This window comes from Macrobrachium rosenbergii, chromosome 24 (assembly GCF_040412425.1).
Source record: "Macrobrachium rosenbergii isolate ZJJX-2024 chromosome 24, ASM4041242v1, whole genome shotgun sequence".
NCBI classification, from domain to species: domain Eukaryota; kingdom Metazoa; phylum Arthropoda; class Malacostraca; order Decapoda; family Palaemonidae; genus Macrobrachium; species Macrobrachium rosenbergii.
Window position 1 is genome coordinate 32,423,020 of NC_089764.1, and position 13,998 is coordinate 32,437,017.

General features: G+C 37.6%; 1 long non-coding RNA gene across 2 annotated transcripts; it reads right to left on the bottom strand.

Annotated features, from left to right (window-relative positions):
- Nucleotides 1–330: 330 nt before the first annotated feature.
- Nucleotides 331–13,037, bottom strand: LOC136851992 (uncharacterized). 2 transcript variants are annotated; one of them, XR_010857036.1, is made up of 5 exons: nucleotides 11,745–13,037; nucleotides 10,891–10,995; nucleotides 9,545–9,676; nucleotides 6,815–6,940; nucleotides 331–4,010 (listed from the first exon to the last, which is right to left on the bottom strand). It is a non-coding gene; the product is annotated as an uncharacterized lncRNA (long non-coding RNA). The 2 variants fall into 2 exon arrangements; XR_010857037.1 differs by lacking the exon at nucleotides 10,891–10,995 and having other exon boundaries at nucleotides 11,745–13,036.
- Nucleotides 13,038–13,998: the final 961 nt, after the last annotated feature.

The window sequence follows — 13,998 nt, forward strand, 5'->3', positions numbered from 1 at the left end:
GACTGAAAAAATTCCCCTGAATATGAAATATGTGATTTCAAGTTGACAGAAAGAGAAGTCTAGTCAGAATGGAAGGTTGAGAGGAAGAAATATGAACAATGTCAAAGTTACTGATATCAATCTACACCAATATCTCGTTCCTATATCCGGTTTCTATAGATGATAACACTGCAAAATAGATTTGCTATCTCAGAATATTGCAAACGTTGGCCAGGGGGGGAATCTGCATAGCTATGAGTCTCCAAATTTAGCTCATCAAACCTAGATTACATTGTCTACATGATATACCATAACTGAGGAGATGCTGAATATTATAATTTTCTTGAATTATTTTGGTACCACTAGTTTCCTCAGTAGTTTGTAAGCTTTTTTTGTTTGATAATAAACTAACAAAGGCACTAATAGCTTTTCCTAGCTAAATGAAGCCTAAGACTTGGTGAGATTTGAGCAATAAGCTGAAATACAGAAGTTCTTGTATACAATAAAATCAATTTACAATTTGGTAATACAATCATTTTCCCATTGTTCAAAATTTAAAGTTAAATTTTAAACAATAACAGTTAAATTTTTAACAATAACAGTTAAATTCTCAACTATAACAGTTAACGGAACCTTGATCTGATAAATTTAAATTCAATGGGGACTCTATGCAATAATTCAACACTAAAAAAATCATTATAACTTAACCTAAAATTCTCCATATGTCAAGACACTGTTGCACTTGTTCTTCTGAAACTGACAAAGACCTGTAACTCAGAAATAACTGAATTTCTCAAAGAACTGACGTCAGAGTCACAAGCAATTAAAGACATGTTTACCTTCTTGAAATGTAACTACAGACAATTTCAGAACTGATTTGGGTCCTAAGCTTAGACAGGACTCTTCTGTTAAGATTTCATTTCTGATAATTATTCTTGAGGCCAAGTCTATGTATAAAAAAATTCCCTGATTATCAAATATATCTTCCCCTTTAGTTCCTTCCACTTGTGCTGTTCAACCTCTTTAACCTAACTACTCCAATTTACAACATTCATGGAAAATCAGTCCCTTTGTGACGACCTCACAAGGAAAGAGATAGGTGTGATTTGGTTGCATCACAAAAACAGATTAAAACAGTATTCAATTACATAGCAACTCTCCTAATAGCTATGATGAGTCTACTAAGGAAGGAATTGGCCTTGTGTGTCAGATGTCTGGAAAATACTTAGTGCCCTAATGAAAAATAAATGAGAATGCTTATTAATTCATATGCCAAATATAGCCTTGTCAAACGCCCATTCAAAGACACTGTTGAATGGACTTATTCATTTACCTAAGGCACCATTGTTAACAAAACCTCATCTCATTTGAGGTAATGCTTTCAATTTGAGTCTACTTACAGATTCATCGACCTGTGAAATTTTCAGAAAAACCAAATTATCCTAAAGTATTGCATTCAATATGGCTGAATCATTTACCTCAAATACCATTACCAGTATTGCAAATGCCCCCAAAAGTAACAGAGAAATTTAGAATTCGCTTATTAAATAATTTATCTATGATGTATTTGACAGCAATACTAAAGTGTGCCCTCAAAGTAACACTTTCAGTTTGGAACCTTCATGTGCAAGCAGTGTCTTGAAATATGGAGAGATGCCATGAGAATAATGCTCTTGAAAAGGTCCTCTCCAATATTTACACAATTAACCTTTAAGTGGTGTATGTTTACTGTTAAGCAATAAGCATTACTGTCAAGGCAAGCTTTGTACAAAAATCACAGTTTTGTTTAATCACTTGAAAATAATGACAAGTTCACCTTCATCAAATCTGAGACAAAACTGATAAACTAACTTTGAAATATCTCCTGCCTCAACAGTGCAAACGTGTCAACGTTTCAGGATGACTTCTCTCTCTCGTAATCACCAGAGCCTTTCAATAACCTAAGTTTCAAGGTAGTCCAATGCTTATGTAACATTACAATAACGCAAGACCTCGGAACTATTATACTAATTTTCTAAGGGAAATCTTACATAAACCACTAAAGAAACAAACTATGGACAAAACTTTCAAAAAGTGTACAAGAAGCTTAATTCTAGGTCCCTACTGTTATGGAAGCTGATTTGGCAATATCTCTTAAACTTCACTGAGGAAAAATATCAGGAATAATTTGTACTTTAGCTGTGAATATTATCTATTCTTTAAAGTTTAATACCTCACAGGTTTGACTCCACACAACTATTCCTAATTGTATTGATCACTACGAAGATATTCCATAATATCAGTCAAACCTATTGTTTGCAACTGTTAACCTACTTGCTGTTGATAGTTTTGAACTCCGGAAGCTGAAATAATAAACCTTATCCTACGATTAATCTCACGTGACCCTCGCACCAGGCAAGTACACGTGCATTGAACGACGAATGACCTACTGGATGATGTAAATCGCAACTAGACGAAAATGTGTTCTGTAAAACAGTCAATTACTTGACTGTAATATTGAACCAGGCTAATGAAAAGCTATTCTTTAACATACGTGACTTCTCGATATAAAATAGTCAAAAAGTAGCCATGACTGTCTAATAGCTGTTACTTCACTAACAAGAAACTTATGTTTCATGTTATGTAGCCTGAAACAGCCTTAACTCCTTGGTGGATGATAGTAAACTAATGATAACTGTATTAAAGATTATATCCTGAAATGTACCAAGCTACTGATAGCTGATGTTAACACTGCTAAGAAATTCAAGTGAAAATTTGTATCTGAAAAGATAATTATCAAACTAATGAAATATCTAAATAAGATATTTGGATAAACAAAACAAAGGCTATGTACCCTGAAACAAACTGAGCCTTTTCATGGCTACCTTTAAACTGCTATAAATCTCATATAAAAAAACATGTATCCTGAAATTTGCCAGACAGCTAATACTTTACAAGAAAACTGAATGACCTACGGATACACTGAGCTACTTTTGAGTGATATTAGACTGACATTAGATTCCAGCTAATATTAAACATATAAGGAATTCATTTTTAAAACCTATGTGTCCTAAAAATGATAAGAGCAGAAAGTCATTTCATACTGGACATAATAAACTTATGAATCTCAAGTAACAAAGACCGTGTCCTGAAATATACAGAGGCACCTCATTGCTCCTCTTTGACTGATATGAAAATAAGTGATCAAGATACAGTGTATTCTGAAACACTGAACTTCTTACCACTAGCTAATAGAGAAATTTAAGAGAAAATAAACTATGTTATCCTGAAATGTGCTGAACTGACAGCTGGTCTTCAAGTGATATGAAGTCTTAGCAAGATAAATACGGATTCTGAAACATCCAAGGTCATATCTTACCTGACAATAAATTTATAAAAACTTTAGGTAAATGCTTATTAGTTTAAACTAAGCTGATATGAGCTTTGGGTGTAAAAGAAGTCTATACATCCTGAATAGTTCTGAGCGACCCGATATTAACGTTCAACTGAGAAGACAAAAATGGAAATATTTCTCCTGAAATATTAAACCAGTAGCAGGTTTCAGTAATGAAATATATCTCCTGAATCACACTGAACTACCTCACATGATATAGCCTCCTACAGTTCATACTTAAAAATTACAAGAAGAAAGGCTGAACTCTACTCGACTTTGAGTCAATAGGCACTGTGATCACCATGATAAGAGAAAGTTCACGACTACAAACTTAACACCGTCTTAGTTTTAACGGCCAGCATTTGTAAGATTACAGTCTCCCTCTGTATGAAAGTATGACTCTTCCCAAGATTTACATTTGGTGGGACCATTTTTTCCACTTCATCTGGCCACAGGCAACTGTTGACACAGGTGACCAAGCACTACCTTCTATTAATTTGTTAAAACTAAACGCAGGCCTTTCTTGAGGTCACAGTTCTTCGTCCATAGTAGGTACTTGTGGAATTGCGAGGCGAGACTTGAGAGGAGTCCAGTCGACTTGTTCCACTTATGCCTGTTCAACTTGCCCCATCGATGCGTGGTGGCTGCAGACACTTTCCTGAAGAAGTTAATGACAAAATATCACTCTGAGATAAACAAAGTAATAAAGGGTAATTCATTCTGTAAGGCCTGCATCCTGCCTAGGTCCCTTTTACTAAAAGGGGCACAGATGGGACAGGGGCTTTCCAGGCCCGTGCTGAGCGTCTGAAGTCATTTATAAAAGACGTCTTAATGAAGTTAATTCATTCTTTTCACAGCTACTGTGAATATTAATTCAAAACTGAATTGCAATGCAAAATTGGGAGAATTCTTAGCCTAAATTTCTATTAGCAAATCATAGTAAAATATTCTTTTTGCCTGTGTTGTTGTTGTTATTATTATTATTATATATTATTATTATTCTAATTATCATCGATACTCGAGCCTGGCTATAACATTCATCAAACCATCTCGAACACTTTCCCGTAATCTGGAAAGATATTTCTGTGCTAACATTGTCCCACCTCTCTCTAGTTTGTCTTAAATCCATCCAAACATTCCCTGCTTGGCTCAGTTACTGTCAGAAAAGAGCCAGTTACTGCTCTCACCAACTACACATCTCAGGGTACTCATGAAAAACCAAATCATTTCATATAGTCCCTAAAATTGACCCATACTCACTAGAGAACAGCAGGGAAAATTTGAACAACTCTCCGTTTCAGGGACCGCGAGTCATCGTTTTTCTAAAATCTCTTTCAAACTAATTACTTGATCGAAATGGTACTTTTGACACAGTGTACAAGACACCTCCCGCTAATTTTTGGTGATATAGTGCACTGTCAAATGGTTTTAGTTAAGTACCAAGATATATTATGTAAAAGTTGTGAATACCTAAAATTAAATGGACTCCTTATAATTGATAGCATATGATGAAAAGTATTTCCCCAAAAGTGTAAGATTTGAATGTTATGTTACTCAACACACCTCGTTCTTTGACCTCGTAAAGTGCGTCACTCTGAGCTACAATCCTAAAATCAGATTTCCATAATTTGATCATGGAGTATTTCGAAGCAGGGAGAACTGTATACCAGCAATGCCAATACGCCCTTTGTTATCGAAATATTTTGCCCAGATATCAATAATGGAGTGAAAAAATGTGGTTCCCTATTGCATCAAGTTGAAAAACTCCTAATACAATAACAAAACTTAGAAATTTGACATCACATTAAGTTTAGCAATGAAACACTATTACCCTGAATATCAAAGATGTAATTCTGCTTCTCTTCTCAGTAAAATTCCTTTTAATACAACAAGTAATAGAGCAGTAAATCAGCCCTGCCTCAACATTTAGAAAAACATGCCCTGAACACCAACCAACAATACTGTATTGAAATTCTTAACACTTCAGTACAAAACATTCAAGGTAGTCCAGTTACAATGTTGTCCCAACTCCCTAATTCAGTAAAATGCCACTGGAAATGAGTTGTATACTAATGCCTGACAGCAATACTGTAGCAAGACTGTAGTCTCGGCTCTTTGTTTCGGTAAAAATACACTGGACGTAAGGCAGTGCAAAAATAATGTGGGCCAGTCTCTTGAATGTGTACAATCACCCTGGACATTAAAAGCAGTTCAGGAATGATAGAGGCCTGTCTTTTAGTTCTCTGACAATGCATGAAATGTGAAGTGAAGTCTCATAGAGGTACAAGACAGGGAACAAAATTCTATGGTAAAAATTCCACAAATCCTTCGCGATAGTGTTTACTGGGTCATGGAAATGTAGCTGAAACCTTAATAGTGGAGAAACCACAGCCAAGCAAATGAAGTTTTAATTTATTTCCCAGATTTACGCTTGGGAATCTTGCAAGACAGATCAATTATCCTCCAGAATATCTTTTCAACAATCAGCTTTTCTCTTTTTTCCATAGTCACATCCTTTGATTCTGTGGGCTTTTCTACTTCATCATTTTTGGAATTTTCGTATTCAGCACTGCGATTATGACCCACCTGGGGTATTTTTTGGGTCGGGACATATAGCCTTCCACCCAGTCTTACACTGTCAGAGTTCACAATTGCTTCTGTTATTTGCTAAAAAAGAAAAAAGTATGTGAATTTCTTTTTTCTGGCAAGCTCGCAGTTTCGAGAATAAGGTTCAAAATGATCCCCAGTCCAGGAAAGTAATTCAACAGTTGCGTCCCAAGCTACCTGGGTTGCGAACTGGATATTCGTGTATAACTACGGTATCTAGTCCATTGGACATTAAACTGGAAGAACAATTGTTGAAAAAATAAAAACCTAGTAAGTACTGAGCAGTAACCTCGTAAGGATTCTTAAAATTGGCACAAATTCTGACAAAATTTAGAGATGGTTATTATAACTTTAAAAGAAAACTTTTTCATTTACACTGAGGTGCTCAATTTTTGTACTGTTGCAAACATTTTCGATGGACATTCTAGTACAGTTTAGTTTTTCAATAACATCACATTTCACTCCTATAGCCTATCAATGGTATACCACAGAACCAATTCCCCACAATCTCTTCCACAGAGCTCAACAAGACTTCTGGGATTCTCCAGTTGGACTCCTTCTGCATTGCTTCACATTTACACCTGGTCTATTGACACCATTTTCTCCGCCTTACTCTACACGTCATTATTTCCATTCCAAATCCATTTATTTCTTGATACTGTACAAGTTCTGACAAATGGTTTACCAAAATGCTTCAAAAAACCCATAAATGAATTTTGATAGTATGGTCTATTATGCAAAACAATCACTGGAATTTTCAGCTGGTGTTCCTGGAAAAGAAAAGTGCTATATAATGCACAGACTTCAACTCTGTAGTCAGTCAAAGGCAGTACAATGAAGCATTTCTAATCTTACCAGTGTCTTATCCTTACAGGTCATAGATCTAGCTGACGAATTGGGCTTAGTCCACTCTAGTATACTGTGTATAAGCCTCCTCGCCCTTCATGTCCTTATTGTGGCCCATTCTCTGAAGTTGTCAGCCTGAAATGAAAACATTTTATCAGATACTGATAATGTCCTTGCATTTTTCAATCGACATCTAAAGCTTTTGGGTCAAAGCTTCCCAATACATAAGCTGCAAGAAAATTGATAAAACTTTCCAAATATACCGTCAATTGTGCTGTAAACTCATTTATGAAGCCCCAGTATCATTTTTCATTGATATTACATATCCTTAAAGGTGTACAACTCAAGCAGATGGCCTCTTTAAGCTGTGCAAAATATCTGCAAGTTGTTATTTACTTTAAATACTGCTCCTACAGCAGCTTTTGCAAGTACCCAGACCTCACAGCTTACCATAACTTCATAGAAGAACAGCTATATTATCTTTTTTCCTGTTGCAACTCTTTCAACAAGTGTGTTAATCTAATCGTTTCCTCATACAAGATCAAACTTCCTGTGTCTGATCTTGTACAGATCAAATACAAGCAGCCTAGAATAAAATGAAGTGTGTTTTCAGCAATTCATTCTATCTTCTTCTCAGAAATGAGATGGCCATGTACAAGACCTCCCTCAGGCCCTGTGAGAGGAAAAACATTCCATTTCCTTCACAAAATACTGAGATGTACCACAACTGGGCATTCCTGAACATTTCACAAATAAAACGGCTTTCCAATTCAGCAACTAGTGTACTGTCATTTCTCACTCTTTGAATAATCCAGCACCTAAAACATTTCTTTTGAAATATTTCATTTTGCCTCTACGAAATTCATTGAACAATAAATGCACAGTAAATGCAACCTTTCCATTCCTGAATATCTTTCAGTACTACCACTCATGGTCTACTCCAGTTTCATAGTTCTCTACATCTGTCTTCCTATTCGTAGGATGAACAACTCTGAAAGTGTTACAGGTGGTCTGCTAAAAAGCTATGACACAATTCCATACTCCTAAATACTTCGAGACTCACCAATGATAATCCAGGATTTGATGGCATAACCCAGTAGAAGGTTTCCCTCCCTTCCTGTTCAGCTAAGGCAGTCCCTCCTATTTGCCCTCCTTTGGTTCAACAGGCAGGTCCTCACACCAGGTTTCGTGCACTGTTCTCTTGAAAACTACTACTGTGTTACACAATTCCTTGGTATCTCCCTGTTTTCCCATCTCAGTTATTGCTGTAATTTGATGAATTTTCTGATGATGACTCCTTAAAACATTCATTTTTCTAACATCTTGCTTGCAAGCTGGTTCCACGAATTCTCACTCCGTGATCCTTATGTGCAGACATGCTTGAAAGCAGTTATTAAAGGCAGATTCATAAATATCTCTGTAAATATCCTGCTTCATATTTTCTAGTTATTTTGGGCGATTCAATACTCCTATACATTTTCAGTTTTGTTCCGGACACGGGATTAAATCCACGGGTAGCAGGTAATATTCCATTAAGTTATCATTTTTTATGCTGTTACTTAAACAGGCAGGCTTCTACTTCTAGTAACATAAAGGTCCAAGTGCTTTCAATCAGTCTTGGTGGTTTTAGAAGTCTAGTTCTCACTGGCTAAAGCTTAGAGTGCAATTAAAGTCTCAACTCATGGTCTTTCGAACACTTGTCTTGCTTTCAAACTATTTTATGTGGGGTCTGGTAAGTCAAAGGCACTTGCAGCTTGGCACACCTTTGGTCATGGATTCAGCCGCTCAGCAAACGACAAGTCATAGACAATGTGTGGGTCAATGGCAGGAGCAATTAGAATTTAGGCATATTAGCTATTTCAATAGCTATTAGCTCCCCTGCAGAATAATGGCTTTCCAGCTCCACTAACTGCTGGATGCCACCCTGGGTCTTACTGTTGCACTCCACAAGATTCGTTTGATAATGGCCCAGGTAGCAGTGTGGTGTCCCCCAGGAGTTATTTGTGCTGTGTGAGGTGTGTTGTGTGCGATATCTAGGCTATCAAAAGTCCATCTGTTTAGTGGTTTAGTATCCCCAAGCACACTGCTTGCTGCATTTGGGGTCCAATCGCCTTTGGGAAGAATGGCCATCTAATGGGGCTATTGTGAGACGATGAAGCTTAGGATCTCTGCTGGGCACATTCTAACCACTTGCTTGATTTCACCAGCAAGTGAAGGTGAGCACATTGCCTTACTGCTGCAGAGGGGCCACACCCAAAATGCTCAAAACCCATTAGGGATGAGTACTCTAAGGGAAAGGCATTGTAGATCTTTGGCACTGCGTGTGTGTCTTTCTATGAATGAGTCTCAATAGTGGCTTGGCCAATGTGTTGGATGTACCCCCAGCACAGATATGCCATGTACCCATCCTTGTGGAGTGGTGAACTCAAGGGGTGTCACCACAAGCTCGACAACTACACGACTGGAGAAGGATGGTCGACTGCAAGGTAGCCATGTGATTCATCATCCAATCAATGCTATGCATAAATGGATGGATAAGATTTCCAGTGTTCTCACCTACTATCTTATAAACCCAGAGGCAGGGAATGGGCCTCCACACAACAGGAAGAAAACCTGCAAAGCTTCACTCTAATCTCATGTTGTAGAGAAACATCAGAGGTGTGGCCCGTATGTGAGGCAGCAAGAATTGTCTTGTGGCTAACAGTGAAATACCAGGTTCGTGGTTGAACCTCTACTTACTTAGTATAGTGTTGCCTTTTCCCCATTATTGTTTAAGCCTGCAGTCTTTTGTAAAAATTCCATGCACTGTAAACAGTCTTCTGCCTAACTTAAACACCTTCAGACTAATCGGATTTCCACTCAGCAACAAATCTGCAAATGAAAATCTCTATATAGAAGGCAAAACTTACTCAAATAGGAACTGGTATAACCTAAACCTTCCTTGAATGAGTTGATCAAGATATAGTTCTCCCATGTACCTCCTGACTTTAAGCAGCTTAATATGAAATGTAAGTGACAAATATCAACATGAGAAAAATCCCAGTACAACCTGTATATAAATGTATATTGTAAAGTCAGTATACTTAATATCAGACTGCAAATCAACGTTTATTATATGGTAGAAAAGGAAGCCTGGGTTGCCTTGGAATCCATTTGTAAGGGCTAAGCTCAATATTACAGACCCCATGAAAACCAACTCTCTTAAAACACAGCATTCTTGCTATGCAGGAGGCCTTTTGAGTATAGCATTGTCAAACATGAAGTCAGATGACGTCACACTTATCAAAAGGTTTAACTCATAACACAATTATTGTAGTGCAGCTGTTAGGCAAATACTTGTGACTTTGAATGTCTGTGGGTTACTTGAGAATGCTTGGAAACAAGTCAGATTCTTACGAACTGCACATGGCTGACATGCACCTTGTAAGTTCCAAACTAATAAATTTATTGCAATAATTCCCCTCCTGTGAATAATTAGACCCATAAATCATGAGAACAATACCACTTTAGATTAATCCAATATTTGACTGTTTTTTTCATCAGGACATCCTTTGAGAAAACCAACATTTGGCTGAAATATTGGACACTAAAATGACACACTATTTCTTCAGCTCTGCCAAAAAGCTTCAAGGATTCTTGCAACGTATGTGTTTATTATGATGAATTGAATTGAATACAGAATTTAGGGCAAAGGCCAAGCATTGGGACCTATGAGGTCATTTAGGGCTGAAACGGAAATTGACGGTAAAAAGTTCTGAAAGGTTAAGTAACAGGAGGAAAACCTCAAAGCAGTTGAAGAAGCACTATGAATCAATTGTTAGGAGAGGGTTGAGGAAAGTAAGATGGAAGAAAGAGAATATGAGAGGAGGTACAGTAAAAGGAGCGAAAGGAGTTGCGGCTAGGGGCTGAAGGGACGCTGCAAAGACCATGAAGTAATGCCTACAGTGCACCGCATGAGGCGCAATGATGGCATTACCCCCCTGCGGGGTTTTTATTCTGATGAGACATGGGAATCCATTACTGTACTGAACCATATGCTTCCTAATCTTTGATCAGGTCAAAAAAGGGATGTGCACATTCCTTACCAATAGGGAGTAAGTGGCCTCTTGACATTAGTGTTGTGGAAAAATCGAATCTTGAAGATGCCTTGCCACGGCTCTGACGAGATCAGTTGTCGTAAAGCCAGGAACCTGAAACAAGAAATTAGTCGTTAGTCTGGTTTTAATTAAACCCTAGCAGATCACAGCAGAGGATTAGATAGTGCAGTATCTGGAAGTTAATTATCTTGGCAAATGATATAAAGAAAGTGCGTCTCAATCGTATTCATGTTTCACGGTGCAACCCTAAATGCAGATATAATTAGGAAGGGTCAAGAATGCGTGACTATACAGTGTATGACACGTGCAAAGCAGGAAGGATGAATTCAGAAACGGTTTCATTAATACATAATTGAACTACTGACATGTGTGTAAAGACTGTAACCAGGGGGGAGCCACTAGCTAGTACAATGGGAGAGCGGAAGGCACCAATGAGCATCAGCAGCAGCTGTCCCGAAGGAATTCTTGGAACCTTTTACAGGTGCAACAGAAACCCCTACAGAGAACTACCAGCAGCAAGGTGATTTTCTCAGTGCCTACCTGTATGTAATACTGTATACATTACATGAATGATTAAAACATATCAATAAAAGTACATTTTGGTATAAAGATTGAAATAATGATTGTATATTACATTACAGTACTATGCGGGTCCTTTGTATAGCATCAACATAACATAGACCTTATAATGTTCAAGAATGTGAAGGCTCATCTTCCCGTATTTCCCTTTACTGTACCTCCTCTTATTTCTTTCTAATGAACACCTTAATATTCTTTGGAAGCTTAAAGAATTTCAAGTTAATGGCCCCTTTGGTGGGTTTGTTCCATATGAATACTCTTACCTGGTGCAGTGACTGACTCCTGCCTTCTCCTGAAGGCTGCTTTGCTCTCCACCTTAACATCAGTTTTCCCAGTTACTCCAGAGGTTCCTGGTTCCTCCAACTCCTCCAAGTCATTTCAGTACATCCATGAAGTCCATTTGATACAGCCCAGTTCGTTTCCACACAGACAATTTTGGGACTAAAACGGATTTCTTTAAATTTTTAAGATTTTCTTCTATCAAAATCACATTTGCATTATATTTATAAACACTCATCCAGCACCTACCCACAAATTTATCCCCAACTAAATCTGACTTGACATCATTCAGGTATCAAGTACGCTTTACATACCAGACGAAAAATCAATTCCTACTTATTAATTCCCTGTTTCATTACTTTTTGATTTTGCTATTATTTTCGTTGATCATAATGATTTGGGGATTCTAATATAATAATAGCTTAACCTGTACCGTGTTGATTTGTCAAATCAAAACTTCTGGGGCTATAATTGATACAGTACCGATTTCGCAATACGAATTGACTATTCCAGAGCTGAATGTCTCCCTAAGACTCATCATTTCGAAAAAGTTTGCAGTAATAGACCATATAGCCAATTCTGCTTTACTGAGGGGCATTTCTCAGCTCTTTCTCTATCAAAGGACAGGGTTTTACTTTATCAAAGGCTTTAGATGAATTGATGGTTCTGGAAATAAAGAAGTGCTGTTACACGTGGCATAATATCAAGGAAGTACTTTTTTTTCTGTTTTACTTGACCGAACTGTTGAAAGGCCTTGAGCTGTATCTGAACTGTCTTCATGAGTGTACTGAAACTTGGACCGAGATGGCTGCAGAACTTGAAGCGACTCATCATCTGTAACAAAAATTTTCTGTGTTATATACTTATTACAGGAAACACCTGGATACAAATAATATTCAAGGCAGAATACACCACTGCAGTTTGCTATATTATAGGAACTAAGCTCTTCTCAAGAATGACCTCATTATTGGCTCTCAATGTTCCACCATGACACTGGACAATAATTATTACTGATATGAAGAATGATCTTGAACTTATTTAGTTCCAGAACCTGAACGAACTGACAAATTCGAATAAAGGGTAGCCTGTGTCATTTCCATCATCATTTCTAAAATCTCTGTTCATACCTAATATGTCAGGATTTATCATGGTTTACTTCATGTGATGACGGGATATACTGTAGTAGCGTAGAACATTTCACATTCAAGGAACGTCCACACGATAATAATGTGACATACGCTCAACAAATCATTGACTTTTCTTAAGGTTTTGCTGTACCTTGGCTGTCAGTACAGTGAGGAAAACAAACAGTTTCAACAGATAGTTTTCCTCATTGCTGATCCTAAATTTCACAGACGCAGACTGGCTGAAATGCAGAACAATGCAGATCTTTTTCCTAGATGGCGCCTCCCCCAAAGGGTTTTAACTCTTGGTAGCCATCCACCTTACACCGTTGAGGATGACCGTAAAGCATGAGCAAAGGACTGTAAATATCATAAAGATGTGGCCCCCAAGAAATATCAGTCTAGATAATGACCCCAAGGCATGGGGGTCACTACCTAGGAAGTTCCCAAAAGGCCACATATAATTCAGGTACTTCAGTTTCTCCAGCTACTGGTGAAAACTTCTAACTTACACAAACATCAAAACTCGTAGCCTATACCAATGCATTTTTCCGGTTAAAACTCAAATAATGCAAGCGCACACTCATTCCAGGCCTATTTCATTGGATTTCTCACTGCAATGGAAGCTAAAAAGAGTTTGTGACTATGTTAATTTCCCAAGAGATCAGTCACTGTTGAATGCCTGTGCATACAGCAACTTGTTCATGACACACCAAGCAAGTCAGCCAAGCTGTGATCATTATCTGTGGATTTACAAAGATCTATCCAACTGATAACCAGGTTAAGACAACATACAATCGTCTAAATTCTGCCGATGTCTGAAAAGTGAAATCCCAGAGTGCAGTTCCCAAATCTGGTTTAGCAGAGGTCCCACAAAAATGCAGGCAATCAAAACAGACCAATCTACAATCAACTTATTTTGGTGCATACTCCTGCAGAAATCCAATCAAAACTTCACAGGGACTCAAGCCTTCTGCTCTTCTATGAAAGCTGAGATTCTCACTCTTGACAGAGATGACCAGAGACCGGCATTTTGGCTCAAGCTAAAGGCTCTTTATGCCATATGTGAGTACCTTCCATTATTCTCATCCTCTAATTAAAAGGATCAGTATGA